We start from the raw sequence: 14,548 nt of genomic DNA, 5'->3' as shown, positions 1-14,548 counted from the left end.
GCTCCAGCAATTCAGGAAAGGGCTCAATACCTGGCTGTTCGAATGAACAGATCACCATAACAACAGCTAGCAACTCCCGACACCTTGAGACCCTCATGGGTGATTTGCAGTGCTCAACAAATCCCTGATTGAGTGATTGATTGATTGAGCCACAAAGAGGAGAAGGCAAGACAATGAAATGGAAGCATATAAATCCTGTCTTGCTACTATAGAAATGTGTCAAGCTAGCTGGCAAAAGAATCTTGAAAGCACATGGCCAAAATTACTCAATACAGGGGAACCCTACTCACAGAGAACCAGGGTAGTAGTTTTATACGGAGAGACAGTGGTTCTAGAGGAAAAAATACCTTATGTTTTAGGTAATACACATGCACAATGGCAATACATTTGTAAGGGGCAAAATAATGTTTGTGGTCAAAAAGAGCTCTCTACGCAGTAAGGTCTGATAATTATTTATATATACACAATAAAAGTATAAATCACTTTCTTAAATTCAAAAAGCAGTATACTTTGTGCAGTGTATCCCCAAGTGAAACATGGAACCATAAGTGAATATAAACAGTGAATAGTGTAGCAAAACGATTCCATAGGTACAAGAAGTGACCATTCAATTATACATGGTAACAGCCTAAGTGTGTGGTAACACTGGCTGCTTAAGGTCCTTTCTGTACTCTTGTCGACGATGTTTCAGCCCACCTATGGATGTGGGGTCTCCTCAGGACGTATAATGTGGGGATATCTTGGTTCACAGAGGGCGCAGCCTACGTAAAATGGTGGTGTCCTGTATACGGTGAAGGGAAGGAAAAGTGAACTCACGTGAGTACCCGGCCGGGTGCTCACATTGAAGAGGTTGAAGCTGTCTCTGTCAATAATGAAATAGAGGACTCCTCTAGTCCTTCTCAGATGGCTGGATGTTGTTTCCCAGTTTGACATTCGATGGTGTCAGGTTATATGGATCGATCTCCGTTTCGATAATTTAGCCGACTCGTGAGTAGTCTGGCGTCTTGCCTATGGATGCGGCTCCCGGTGCGATGGTCATCGCACCGGGAGCCGCACTGGGTACTCACGTGAGTTCACTTTTCCTTCCCTTCACCACATACGGGACACCACCATTTCTTGGAGGCTGCGCCCTCTGTAGACCAAGATATCCCCACATTATACGTCCCGAGGAGACCCCACATCCATAGGTGGGGTGAAACGTTGTCGACAAGAGTACAGAAAGGACCTTAAGCAGCCAGTGTTACCACACACTTAGGCTGTTACCATGTATAATTGAATGGTCACTTCTTGTACCTATGGAAACCTTTTCCTACACTATTCACTGTTTATATTCACTTAGGGGATACACTGCACAAAGTATACTGCCATTGTGCATGTGTATTACCTAAAACATAAGGTATTTTTTCCGCTAGAACCACTGTCTCCCCGTACAAAATTACCTTGAAGGCATTTTCCGAACCATTAATATACATTTGTGATTCTTGCAGTACACCTATTTTTTAGTGCGTTATGGTGGGTCAAAATGCTAACGGACTGCTGCTATCAGACACGCTCCTAGATCAAAGAGGCAAATTAGTCTTCTGGTGTCTTACAGCTTCCCATTGCACTCCAGGGATTTGAGTGGTACAACAAAGCGGTATTCTATACACAGCTCACATTGTAAATGCTGCTCTCCAAAGAGGACACCACTGATATCCCATAGCCACACACTGAATAATGTGAATACGTACATGAAAAGGAATAATAAAGATGGCAATCCCACCCCGGAAGTGGCCGATCTTGAGGTGCGAGACGTCCCATCTCCCCATATGTACAGATTCCCACCAGCCCTCTAGGAGGGAGACGGGTGCATATCCCATCCGGCGAATGCAGTGGTAAACTGCTGCCTGCCAAACTGTTGCGCTGAGTGTGACACTAACAGTCACAAATTCATCTAGGGTCGAAGTATACTATGAAGGCGCTCGAGCAGCAATTCCAGTGCATCAGGTTCCTATCCTAGGTGTCTTAGAAGCGACCCCTTTCACAAGAATGAATCTCCTTGCTTCCCCCCACACTGCTTATCAAGTCATTCATATTTCCTTGAGGTACACCCCTTCTCATATATTTCATTCCACTCTAAACCACAAGTGGAACAGAGAACGAAATCCCGCCTTATGCTTCCAAGACAACATGCTTCATCTCTCAAGAGGTTGCTCCCAGGATTGGTCCAGCCTTCAAGGGATTCAGTGGCCAGTCAAGGCCAGGTATAACGAGAGGCACTGAAACCATCCCCTCATATGGTTGTAAAATTGAGGCGGATGGCAAGCGACTCTACCTAGCATGCTCCTGCTGCACTACTGTAAGGGGTAAACATCCTTTACAACGTGGTGTTTACACCGCGCGTCCTTTACTACGCAGCCATTGCAACGCAAGTCGTTACTACGACTTGCGCTGGAGGGAGCTCTTGTTAAAGGAATAGTTTGATTTTCTATTCCAACACCTTCCCTACTGTTACGTGGGCTGGAGTTGGAATAGAAAATTAAACTAATCACAATCTAGCGCCCTCCAACGCAAGTCGTTGTAACGACTTGCGTTGTAATGGCTGCGTCGTAAAGTACGGCGATCATTTTGATCGCGTTGTACTGACGTACATCCCTGTAAGGCGTCACGATTCACAAAAGGCCTGTTGGAAATGTCCAAAGATTACACCTTCCTGTGGAGTAAACTTCTGACTTTTAAGATCAAACAGAATTACAGTACATCTAAAGAAGCATGACTATTGTAAAATTCCAGGAGTACTCACTTGCATAACATTAACGCTTGTCCAATTATCACAGATGGAAAATTCTATATAAGGAAATATGATGCCAATGGACATTGGCTCCTTCAACTTTTTTTCTTTCACAACAGGAAACTACTTTTTCCCGTGCAGAAACATTTCCCCAAGCTCCATTTGAAAAGGTGTTTTTAGGTCTCGGCTAGCCGCGCGGAAGCGCGTCTCCGCCGAGATCTTTTGTCAGCGAGTGTGCTTCCCAGGAGACACTCCTGGCCGCGCGCAGGCGATTCTTAAGTGGCACGCGCATAAGCACGAGCGCTGCGCGAGGCTCCCACACAACACACGCATGCGCATACATAGAAACACACACAGAAGCGCTCACGCACGCACATACATACAGAACCCCCCCCACTCATACACACACGCGCGCACACACACACACACACACACACAAGTGCACCGGCCCCCCCCCTCTCCCCCTTCCCCCTCCCCTTTAACTTACTGTGGCAATCTGGGGGACTCCGCTCTCCGCACCGGCAGGGAGAGTTGACGCTGCGGCTCTTGGTAGCTCCTTTCCCGGGACTCCCTCTTGGTCAAGGGAGCCCCACAACACGTGTGCAACGTCCTGTTGTCGGCCCCGGGGCTCTCCACGCTCGCAGGAGCCCCGGGCCGCTCCACGCATTTCCTCCGCCTGCCTCCTCTTCCGGTCCGGACGCGGCTCCGCCCCCGTCACAGGCGACTTTGCCTGACTTCCGGTGCGGCCGCGGCGGAATTCCGGGGGCAGTAAGAGTTATTTTATATTTAGCTGCTAAATGAAACTATGGCCTGCCTGTTTTGTTACCTATGTTATTTACTCTGTTAAGATAAAAGAGCAGTTATAAATGATGTCCTTTTCGAGGCACATTTGTCTGGTTATTCACATTAGTGGGCTCCATGCCTCTTTCAATATGTACCATTAACGCTAGTGCAGGATACACTTCTGCACTGCCGTCCCAGTCACTGACAGCAGATCCAGGGCTGACAATTCACAAAAGAGACACTCTTAATTATTGTAAGTGGTGTTTTCTGTGCCTTTGTGTTTGTCTCTGTAGATCATTGCAAATCTGATCGATTTTAACGATATTATCCTGGAAATCTGTGTCAGATGTCAGTACCCCAGCCCAGAATTCCCAATATTGTACTGTAATACGTTGCATTACAGCATAATGCAACATATACACTACTGTAAAAAAAAGCCCTGAAGTCTATCACCAGTGAAGTATGCTCGAGTCCACAAAAAGACGCACTGTGATGTAACATGCTCACCTGTGCATGCAAAGAAAAACCTCTTTCAGTGTTCCGTATGCTGTAGTATATTGTGTTTTGTTGCTAAAGAAACACAAGCTCACACCCAATGTTTACAATTCCAAAACAAGATCACAAGAACAGTTATGGTATTGATTGGCGAACTCCGTATGTTTTCCTACTAAAGGTGCTTCACTCCCAGGGCTCCCTGTTCACGAGAATGCCGTAAAAATGTTTAAAAAAACTAAAATAAAGGGGAAAAAAACAGTATAAACAAGAATAGAGTGTTAATATATCTCAATAAGTGCCAATACAGAGTTATACATAATCTCTTTGAGTTTCATATAGATGTTGAGAAACAGGAATGGTTGAAACGTTCATTATTTATTTCTTGCTTGAAAATAACAGGGATATGGACACAGCCAACATGCTTCGGCCCATAACAACAGGACTTCTTCAGGGCTGTTAAACATACACATGACAAAACTTAAGCCACATACAAAACATGGATCCATGCAAATTATAAACATCAAGTGCACAGTAAAGCAACATACAAAGCAACCAATTAAAAAAAAAATAACAATATTAACACAAAATATATTTGAGTGCAGAGTAGTGAGTGCAAAGTAGTGAGTAGTGAGTGCAGAGTAGTGAGTGCAGAGTGCAGAGTAGTGAGTGCAGAGTGCAGAGTAGTGAGTGCAGAGTAGTGAGTGCAGAGTAGTGAGTGCAGAGTAGTGAGTGCAGAGTAGTGAGTAGTGAGTGCAGAGTAGTGAGTGCAGAGTGAGTGTGCAGAATGCAGAATAGTGAGTGCAGAGTAGTGAGTGCAGAGTAGTGAGTGCAGAGTAGTGAGTGCAGAGTAGTAAGTGTGAGTAGTGAGTGCAGAGTAGTGAGTGCAGAGTGCAGAGTAGTGAGTGCAGAGTAGTGAGTGCAGAGTAGTGAGTGCAGAGTAGTGAGTAGTGAGTGCAGAGTAGTGAGTGCAGAGTAGTGAGTAGTGAGTGCAGAGTAGTGAGTGCAGAGTAGTGAGTGCAGAGTAGTGAGTAGTGAGTGCAGAGTAGTGAGTAGTGAGTGCAGAGTAGTGAGTAGTGAGTGCAGAGTAGTGAGTGCAGAGTAGTGACTGTGAGTAGTGAGTGCAGAGTAGTGAGTGCAGAGTGCAGAGTAGTGAGTGCAGAGTGCAGAGTAGTGAGTGCAGAGTAGTGAGTGCAGAGTAGTGAGTAGTGAGTGCAGAGTAGTGAGTAGTGAGTGCAGAGTAGTGAGTAGTGAGTGCAGAGTAGTGAGTAGTGAGTGCAGAGTAGTGAGTGCAGAGTAGTGAGTGCAGAGTAGTGAGTGCAGAGTAGTGAGTAGTGAGTGCAGAGTAGTGAGTGCAGAGTACTGAGTGGTGAGTGCAGAGTGCAGAGTAGTGAGTGCAGAGTGAGTGTGCAGAATGCAGAATAGTGAGTGCAGAGTAGTGAGTGCAGAGTAGTGAGTGCAGAGTAGTGAGTGCAGAGTGAGTGTGCAGAATGCGGAATAGTGAGTGCAGAGTAGTGAGTGCAGAGTAGTGAGTGCAGAGTAGTGAGTGCAGAGTAGTGAGTGCAGAGTAGTGAGTGCAGAGTAGTGAGTGCAGAGTGAGTGTGCAGAGCAGTGAGTGCAGGTGCAGAGTGGTGTGTGCTGTTGAGTGCAGAGTGCTGTGTATTGGCAATGTAAATAACAATGCCATTTATTTATGATTTAAAGAAAAAGAAAGAAATGCCAATAGCTCTACCTTTAATGATGCCGAGACCATTGCATTGCAAATGCTTGTTCTCTCCGTTCCCTCCATGGAGGTGCACTTACTTCTGCTTTAACAGGAGTGCACCTCACACATTCCTACTATGGGAATCTATTGGCAAGGAGTATGCGCAAACCACAAAACTACGGGTTTGTGGGAGTTCACCATCTGCAGCAGGTAGAACCACCACCCCATCACACACAGAACCCTAAATCTCCACAAACTGTCACAATTTCCTCATTCACAACTCCATTTGCATATACCGCTGACCCTGATTCTATAAACCAGGATTGGGAATTTGTCTTGCAAAAAGAATATTTCCACAGGTAAATGGGACTTAGGTGTCCTAAAACCTAAGTAAAAAGATCCCATAATGAGGCGAGAAAAATTAACCAGTTGTCTGCCACAAGCCTCGAAGTCCTGCCATATCTCCCACATACTCTGCTGGCCAAAAATATAGAAAGGAAAAGAGACATAAATAGTGTAGGAGTATACATTTCTTATGTCTTGCTAATGGCAATGCATAGCTCAAAATGTAGCAATTTTTTGCCAGATTGCATTTATGCTTGAAAATTGGTGGCAGCCAGTGGCTAAGAGGGCAAAGGTCAAGTTTTGAAAGTAGTTTACAGGGTCATCAAACAGTTGAAGTTCACACTCTTCACAAATACAGTGTTCACACTGCCAATCTCCTCATAGTATTCAAGAGTAATGGCCAACACCATTGGCTGGATATACCCAAGTAGGCTCAAGTGCAAGGCAATCACATCTCACAAACAACATTCAGAACGGGCACCCTCCCAGGCACTTGCACATGCACAGGTAATGACAGCCAATAGCGAGCACCAGGGCCCTTGTAGTATGTTAATTACCATGCCAGCTGCAAAATCGGACTCATAGTAGTCTCCAAGCGTTCTCAAAAGAAGTCGATTCATAACTTAAAACGCTGCAAAAGCGAGAAGTGACAAACAGTGCATCATCAATTAGATCGATTCAGCTGGCGGAATAAAAAAAGGACACATGACCTAGTGCAACAATAACAGGAAACACCGGAAGAAACACAAAGTGGAAGCTATTCAGTTTCAGAACGACACGCAGAATGTTACCGCACGTGGCTAAGTCAGCGAATAAGAGGCTACACTATTTTTCTCCTTCAAACCATGACTGCCATCATTGTAAACACTTTTTTTTATTATTTAAAATCCACCTGTCTTTGACTCAGGACAGACAGACGCGCCATTAGCTCAAAAGTATATAAAGCACAACTCTTGCATTTGGGGAGAGGAGTTGGCCTAACGGCTATGGCGGTCGACCTCGAATCTGTGGAATTGGGTTCAAGTCTCAGCGATGACCCTGAACACCCTGTGATTCTGGGCAAATCACTTAATTTCCCCGTGCCTAACAAAAAAAATAAAAAATGAATGTGTCCTCATGTAATGCAACTGATGCTATGTAAAGCGCTCTGATACCCCATTCGGGTCGACTTCGCCCTATAAAAAACTCTGTAAAATGAAAAATACCACTGCCAGATTCGAGGCAACTCACAGCATCACGGAAAAGCATATAGAATGGAAGGACTGAATAACACCCTGATGGCACTGGCAGATCTCAGTGATTGCTTATAGACAGGGCCTCAGGAATTATGCGCCAGAGGAAGGCCAAATTATGCGGCAAGGTTGAGTAAATTATGCAGCAAGATCGGGCAAATTATGTGGTGTAATGCGGCACATCTTGTAATAGTATTACTTCATTGTTTCATCATTTTTAAACTTAACACTCTTTGGGCCTTGGCTGAACCTCATTAGTACCATTTTAACCCACAAATATATCAATAAGCAACATAATTGTGACCAGTACAGCTTGGAAAGGCCGTTCCACTGCATTGCAACTCGTGTTGTCACATTTTTTGTCATTTTTGAACAGTTTAAGCTAGAAACACATTTTTTGGGGTTAAAATCTTCAGATTAAGTAGCAGATGATGGATTATGTGGCAAATGCGATAACTCTATATTTGTGCGAAAATCACCATGGGCGCTCAATCACATAATTCCAGTGGCCATGCTTATAGAGTTCATTCAGTCACTCACTCAACATACAGGGGTACTGACATGTGTTAGGTCGCTTGCTGGTCATTACTGGTGGTGACCCACAGTATGTGCCGGCCCCAAAATTTGGGGCTTTGTGTTTTTCAGGGAAGAGGGGTTTTTGTACAGCGCATGGCTACCCATAGGCCCTGGGTTGGTCCCAGTCTTGCCTGAACTCAGCCTCTGACCGTTTCTAAGGGACCCAGGATAGTATGAAACGTACGTGGGAGCACAGGGGAAGATAAACAGCAGCTAAAACCTGGCAAATCTTCGGGGCTGCCCTACGCCAAGCACATTTACGGCTAGGAGTGATCTTTATTTCCAATATCTCCACATTATCCTTAGACCAAGTGGTGGCACTTTCATTGCAAGGGAGTACGCAAGACAACAGCACTTACGTTTCTAGTGCACTGTGTACCTGTTTAGGATTGGAATCTTTCAAGAATCTCTATAAAAAGTTACCTTTCTGCAAAGGCATGCACATCTGAAATTTGATCAAAGTTTCTCATGTACTATTTTATCATCTTTGTATTGACTTTTGTTTAAACAAAATAAAAACTTTCTTAAACTGAAAAAAAAAGTTTTGGAGCTTCACAAGATCCCGAAAAGATCATTACCACTAGTTTTTCTAAGTGAAATTCGACACCCCCGATAAAGAAAACTTGTTAAAACAACATAAAACACTTTAAAATGTAGTATGAGGAAGCAGCCACTGCAGAGCAGACGGGATCTTAGAAAATTGAGGTAGCACAGAACAGAAGAGAGAAAGAATCGTCTTTCTTCCATGGTAGTCGAACGCACAGCGCGTGGCGTTGGCATGACGACAATCACACACCAAGTGAGAGACAAGCCCAAAGAACGTTGAATCCCTGTCCCTCACGGCTACGGCTAGAGATGTGTCCCCTTTTCCTGTCACATCAGAGAGCGACAAAGCAGTGTTCTTCTGTTTGTGAGGCAGGCAGCACATGTCAGGTCATCGATATGCGCCACAGACCATGATCTCTTGCATTATTTAAGCAAGCGGCGCTTTCTTTTCATGGGCATTAATGCAGGACACCGTTGTCCGTTGTTTCTTTTATTTGCCAACCAGAAAAACAAATCACATTGCAGTGTTCAATAAATTAGCTTTGCCAAACAGCGCAACAAATGAGTGTGGTTGTAACTCTTAACAGTAACTCAGTCCTGCCTAAAAAATCCTGCTATTGGGGTGAAGCGCGTGTGGCACTGGTACCCTGCACAAAAGCAGTGGTATAGAAAGATGCAACATTTTATTTGTGAGCCGGCAGCAGGGCTCGAGTCGGGGTACCACGCGGGTGGACGGCGTCCCCCCACTTATTTGACCGGAGGGACGTCGTCCCCCCTGCCAAACAGCTGGACTTCACTCTTTGGCTTCTCTGGGACAAGGACCTCTGCACCTTTCGTGATGTCACGTCCTGTGTGTGACGTCACTTCCGGCAACAGCGTGTCCCCCCCCCCCACTTCTTTTTTTAGGACTTGTGCCCTGGCCGGCAGGCACATAATGTGTAAGGAAATTGGTGCCAGTGGATTCTGCTCCAATGCTGAGGGTTACACGTGTTAACAGACTTTACATTTACAACCCAGGCGCTATTTCTAGAGCCTTTACAGATACTTTATTACATTCTTTTCAAATAGACATCCATTTAAGAGCAATATAGTGTTTCTAACTCTGCCCCGCCCGCAAAGCAGCACGAAACCTAAAATTATAATAATTCAGTTATTATGATTTAATGTTTCCTTTATTTGCGCTGCTTACAAGCAGCGGGGTGACTCCCCTCCCCCATAGCCACTTTAAAGTTACCTAAAAGAAGAGTAGACTATTTACCAGAGTATTATTGCTTCTAAGAGGTAGAGTAGTGTAAGGGGATCACCTCGAGCAACAAGCATCTTCAAAACCAAGCCCTCTTTTATGGCAATTCAGTAGGACATAACCACACAGGAAAATGCAGGCGGGCGTCCATGGCTTAAATTGCCTACACTGTGTTCAGAGCAGGGGCGGACTCTGAACCCAAATTAGCACTGGCAATTTTTTGGGGCCAGCCCATGGGGAAACACTAGCTGGTCCAGGGAGGCTAAAAAACGCTTGCTTACTGCTTTTGTTACTGGGGGCCGACATTGCAGCACCGTTGAAAAACCGTCCACCACCTCGGATAAACCAGCTTTGACATGGAGTGGTGAGAAAGCAATTCTGTATAGGGGCACCTAGTTCCTCAGAATAACAGTGAGGATTGGCGAGTGGATCCCCAGTAACACAAATTAGTGCTTTTACCCATCAGCCTATCTCTGGGCTTAGCAAGACCTGTGTTGGTTCTTTCACTATTTCCTCAAGTACTGTTTGTGTTACTCTTAGTAATACAGGTCAAATTAGTTTTTAAAATCTGTCTTAGGCCACTCTGATTTAATTACAGATCATGTTTGACTTCCTAAATGTATACATATTTTAGCAATAGTGGTTCCTTGTACACCTCATTGGTTAAAGATCTCTCCCATTGATTGTATTTCACATCAGGAATGCAGTTAATATATGGGAAACAGCAAAGTTTACGCCAACACTCTCCTTTTGCCTAAGAAAGGAATACCTTGCTGAGAAATATTTTTATACAGCTTTCTGTATATTAAAAAAAAGTCTTGATTGTGATATCGATAATGGAACCGAATCACACGAGTACTCGTTTTGAATGAGGAGAAAAACAAAAAAGTGATTGAATTCATCTCAGCTTATCCTGGACTGCATTCCATTTCATTATTTTTTTTGCCACTCCAGACAGGAATCACCATCATGCAATTAAGGCTTGGGCTTTTTCCAATATGAATGCAGCTCAACCCGAACTGCCTGGTCAGGTTCCTTGTGAATACAAAAACAAACAGCCGTAGACCATTTTCAGGTTGTTTAAGGCTCATCAGTGAGGCACAGCGTGCTTCTTATGCCACAGCGAGCACGGACCCACGTCTGATGGTATTTTGATAACTTCAGAGAACAACATTTATAAATGTTGATTAGAAGTTGTAGAGTGCAAAACTATAACCAATACTAAAATATCATATCATTTGCATTTCTGCACAGGTTAAATACTGTTTGCTCCATATAAATGTCAGAAAACCTATTCTCCTTACCTCCTTGGTGTATTACAATCACTACTCTCTGCCAATTGGGCTCAGGTGGAGCTAGGTAATCGGGCCGGCTATCCCAGGGAATCCCCATTAAAAATGGCCTTGTGCAGGGGTGTGCTCTAGCACCCCTGCTTTTTAGTTTATTTTTAGCCAACCCCCCTACTTTATATACCAAATAAAGTCCTTTTCCCCTAAAGTGTGGAAACAGAAAATTGCCTGTTTGCTTTATGCAGATGTCCTGGTACTGTTAAATTGCACCCCAATTGGTCTACAGAGGAAATGATACACCCTTGAAACATTGAGCAAGCAGAACCAGCAACAAAATAATCTAGTGAAGACCAAGGTGTTGGTCTTTGGTAAAAGAGTAAAAATATTCAGCTGGTATTTAAACACCCGGGAGGTGGGCTCAGTTGATTGTTATAAATATTTAGGTTTGACATTCGGGAGGAATTAAAAATGGGTCATACCCTGGGATTGTATTAAGCAGTAGTCATTGCGGCAGGCTAGCTGCTTGTCCAGATTTAATCGTAAATATGGAGGGTTGTCTCATATTCCTTTATTGAGGGCATACAAAGGGAAAATACCTTCCCCAGTGCTTGTATGGCACAGAGGTATTTTCACTTGATCCCTCCTATGACTGGAACCGTTTAGAAGGGGCAGTTCTCAGACGACGTTTGTCGCCTCCACCTGGAACCATGGTCCAGGGCATAACAAGGGAGTTCAATCTTACCTCTTGGAATTTGTTGGCATTTACCCAGGCTTTAAACATTTTTAATAGACTCTCGGAGGATGATGAAGTGATAAAGGTCTCTAAAGTCTGCTGTGATGACATTCAAGGCAATGAATGAAGGTGGGCAAGGGAAGTAAAAAACAATAGATTAAGTCGTATCAAGAGCCTCTATTCTGATTGCGGTACAATTATATCCTGGTCCCGTTTTCCCGGTAAACAAGCATTGAAAGAGTCTGCTCAAAGGTGGCCAGGACTCTCGACCTGGCCTACTACCTGAGTTAGAAATCTTCGATCAGTTTTTCAATACCCTCTCTAGGTCTGGGTGCTGCTTTTTCTACCTGACACAGGTACCTGACCCCGACCTGCAGAATGAAATTTTAAGGACAAGATTGGGACGCAATCCAATCCATTCGTCCTGCTCTTGTTGGGTCACGGTGCAGGATAATGATGTTTTTTTGTCCCTACCCCCGACATATACTTATGGACTGTGGTTTTTATCTTTAAAGCCACATTACGTTTTTAAGACCCTTGTTTTTTAAATATAGAATTGTACAAAAGAGGAAGGCTGTAGAGTTTCTGTAAAAAAATTGTTATGTAGATGTGGCATGAGAATGGCTCGGTTAAGAGTTTTTTTTAGTTCAATAAGTTTATTAGGATTTAAAGAGTATACAAGAAAATTTGAATACCATAAAAGGCTCGGTTCAGAGTTTTGACGATGGATTACAGTAGGATTGCAGTAGGAGGGAGGGCGATGGGTTGACCAGACTGGTTTTAAACTAATTGTACACTGTAACCATTTTTATATGTTTTTAGAATGTTTTATGGACAATTGTCCAAATAAAGTTGTTTTCTACCTACCTACCTATTCTCAGGGACAGAACATTCTAATTTTCCTTTCGAAAAATGCAGCGAAAAGCTCTTTTGTATCACAAGGCCACCGTGTTACCCTTTCTGTGAGGTCTTTTTATAATGAATCACTTAAATGTTGCAGCATTTACTTGTTTGAAAGTGAAAATAATTGTACCAGGGTTGCATCTTATAGCATACACCTGTGCTCAGCTCCAGTGGGACAAAATGACCCATTTAGCTAAATTAAATGTGAGGTATTCTTAGAAAAGAAAATTCCCCTGAAAGATACTCTGCGGATAATTTGCTGAAAGCTCATCATTCTGCGTGCTCGACCTTGACGAGAGATACATTTTCCTGTAAAGAACAAATCTTTCAGGGATCATTTTAATATAATGTGCTGTATCACCAATGGTGAGATGCAGGGGCAGAATCCCCAAGCAGCAGAGCCCATCGCTTTTAGCCCATGAACCATCCTGAGTACATTATTACTGGCTTTTTGTGCTCTCACCTGAGCGATCACTTATGGATTTTGTCGACTTGGCTCAAAACCGGAGGCTGTTCTGTATCCGCAAGTCCCTAAGAAACAATGTTTGATTTTATTGGCCTCTTTGTCTAAATAATGGTAAGCTCTGGTGGGTCTTAGAAGTCAGTCCTTCTTCAGTTGGTTGAAACTGTTGTAGTGAAGTTCCTTTGCTGGTATAACCAAAATGGAGGGAAACATCTATTACAACGCAGGCATTACGACAGAGTGCCTTTACAACACAGTCAGTACCATGACTGCGACATTATCACTAGTTCCATTACAACGCAAGTCGTTACAACAACTTGCTTTAGGGAATGCAGTGTTGGACTGGTGTTGGATTTTAAGTCCAAAACCTTCCCTACTGATACACCGACTGGAGTTGGAATAGTAATTTAAACTAAATCGTTGTAATGACTTCCGTTGGAAGTGAACTCTTGGTAATGACACAGTCGTAGTATTATTTATTTATAAAAGGTTTATATAGCATGAACGTGACCCATGAGGTTATCAGACCGCTTTGCAAATGGTCATGTTCTGATATGTTCTGTTACAGCGTATTTAGAAAGCGCGCGCTCACCAAAAAGGTTTCATATATGGTGGAACAATACAATAAAGCAAACAACACCAATTCGGAGACGATATAGGATGTAGCAGCCCCTTCTCCTCTGTGCCATTACCTGACTCCAGCCCATACCCTCCTTCATGGTTTGCCAAGCAGTCTTGTCTAGATCCTTTAAAACTGAAAATGCCTTAAGTTTTTGTTATACTACCTGGAACTGATGAAACAATCCATAAATAAAGAAAGTCACAAAGCATGGCACATAAAAAGTATAGCCAAGTGCTGGGTTTGACTCTAACATCCTAGCGCTCTGAAACATTGTGATGCGGTTTTGAAAGTAAACCATGGCTTTACAATTACTATGTATACGTAGTCTACCGAAATGCATTATTATTGAACTCACACTTTTATTTAATGAATTTCTACCATATACCAATCATTCCACAGCTACCACATTGAGAAATAACATCAACTCACTCCCTCCCTTTAACAAAACCATCAAGCATTGACTCGTCTTGCTGGAAACAGTCCATCAAGAACATACAGTAACACAAAGGTGAACCTTGAAAACTTCATGAAGTACAGAATCAATGTTTATGTTGGGGTCGAAGTGATCAGGAACTCACAGGAACAGACGTCCACTACTTTCACTGTTCATATTGGGGAAACATCCTTTACAACGCAACTTTTACAACGCACTACCATTACGACGCAACTTTTACAACGCAAGTCATTACAACGAATTGCGCTGGAGGGCGCTCTAGGATAGGGAATAGTTTAATTACCATCCAACACCTTCCCTACTATCCACGGGGACTGGAGTTGGAATAGTAAATTAAACTATTCACTATCCAGCGCCCCAACGCAAGTCGTTGTAACGACTTGCGTTGTAAA

The 14,548-nt window shown here is 43.5% G+C and overlaps 1 protein-coding gene and 1 long non-coding RNA gene across 3 annotated transcripts in view; one reads left to right on the top strand and one right to left on the bottom strand.

Annotated features, from left to right (window-relative positions):
• The window catches only part of LOC147659019 (A-kinase anchor protein 2-like), a 265,438-nt gene that overhangs the window by 210,882 nt on the left and 40,008 nt on the right, over positions 1-14,548 (bottom strand). The gene's annotated exons all lie outside the window — the stretch shown is intronic.
• LOC147659020 (uncharacterized) lies at positions 4,357-5,745 on the top strand. The gene is made up of 3 exons (XR_015307335.1): positions 4,357-4,686; positions 4,721-5,055; positions 5,360-5,745. It is a non-coding gene; the product is annotated as an uncharacterized LOC147659020 (long non-coding RNA).

This window comes from Lissotriton vulgaris, unplaced genomic scaffold (genome assembly GCF_964263255.1).
Source record: "Lissotriton vulgaris unplaced genomic scaffold, aLisVul1.2 SCAFFOLD_1549, whole genome shotgun sequence".
Classification (NCBI taxonomy): domain Eukaryota; kingdom Metazoa; phylum Chordata; class Amphibia; order Caudata; family Salamandridae; genus Lissotriton; species Lissotriton vulgaris.
This window is presented reverse-complemented; position numbering and strand designations above follow the sequence as displayed.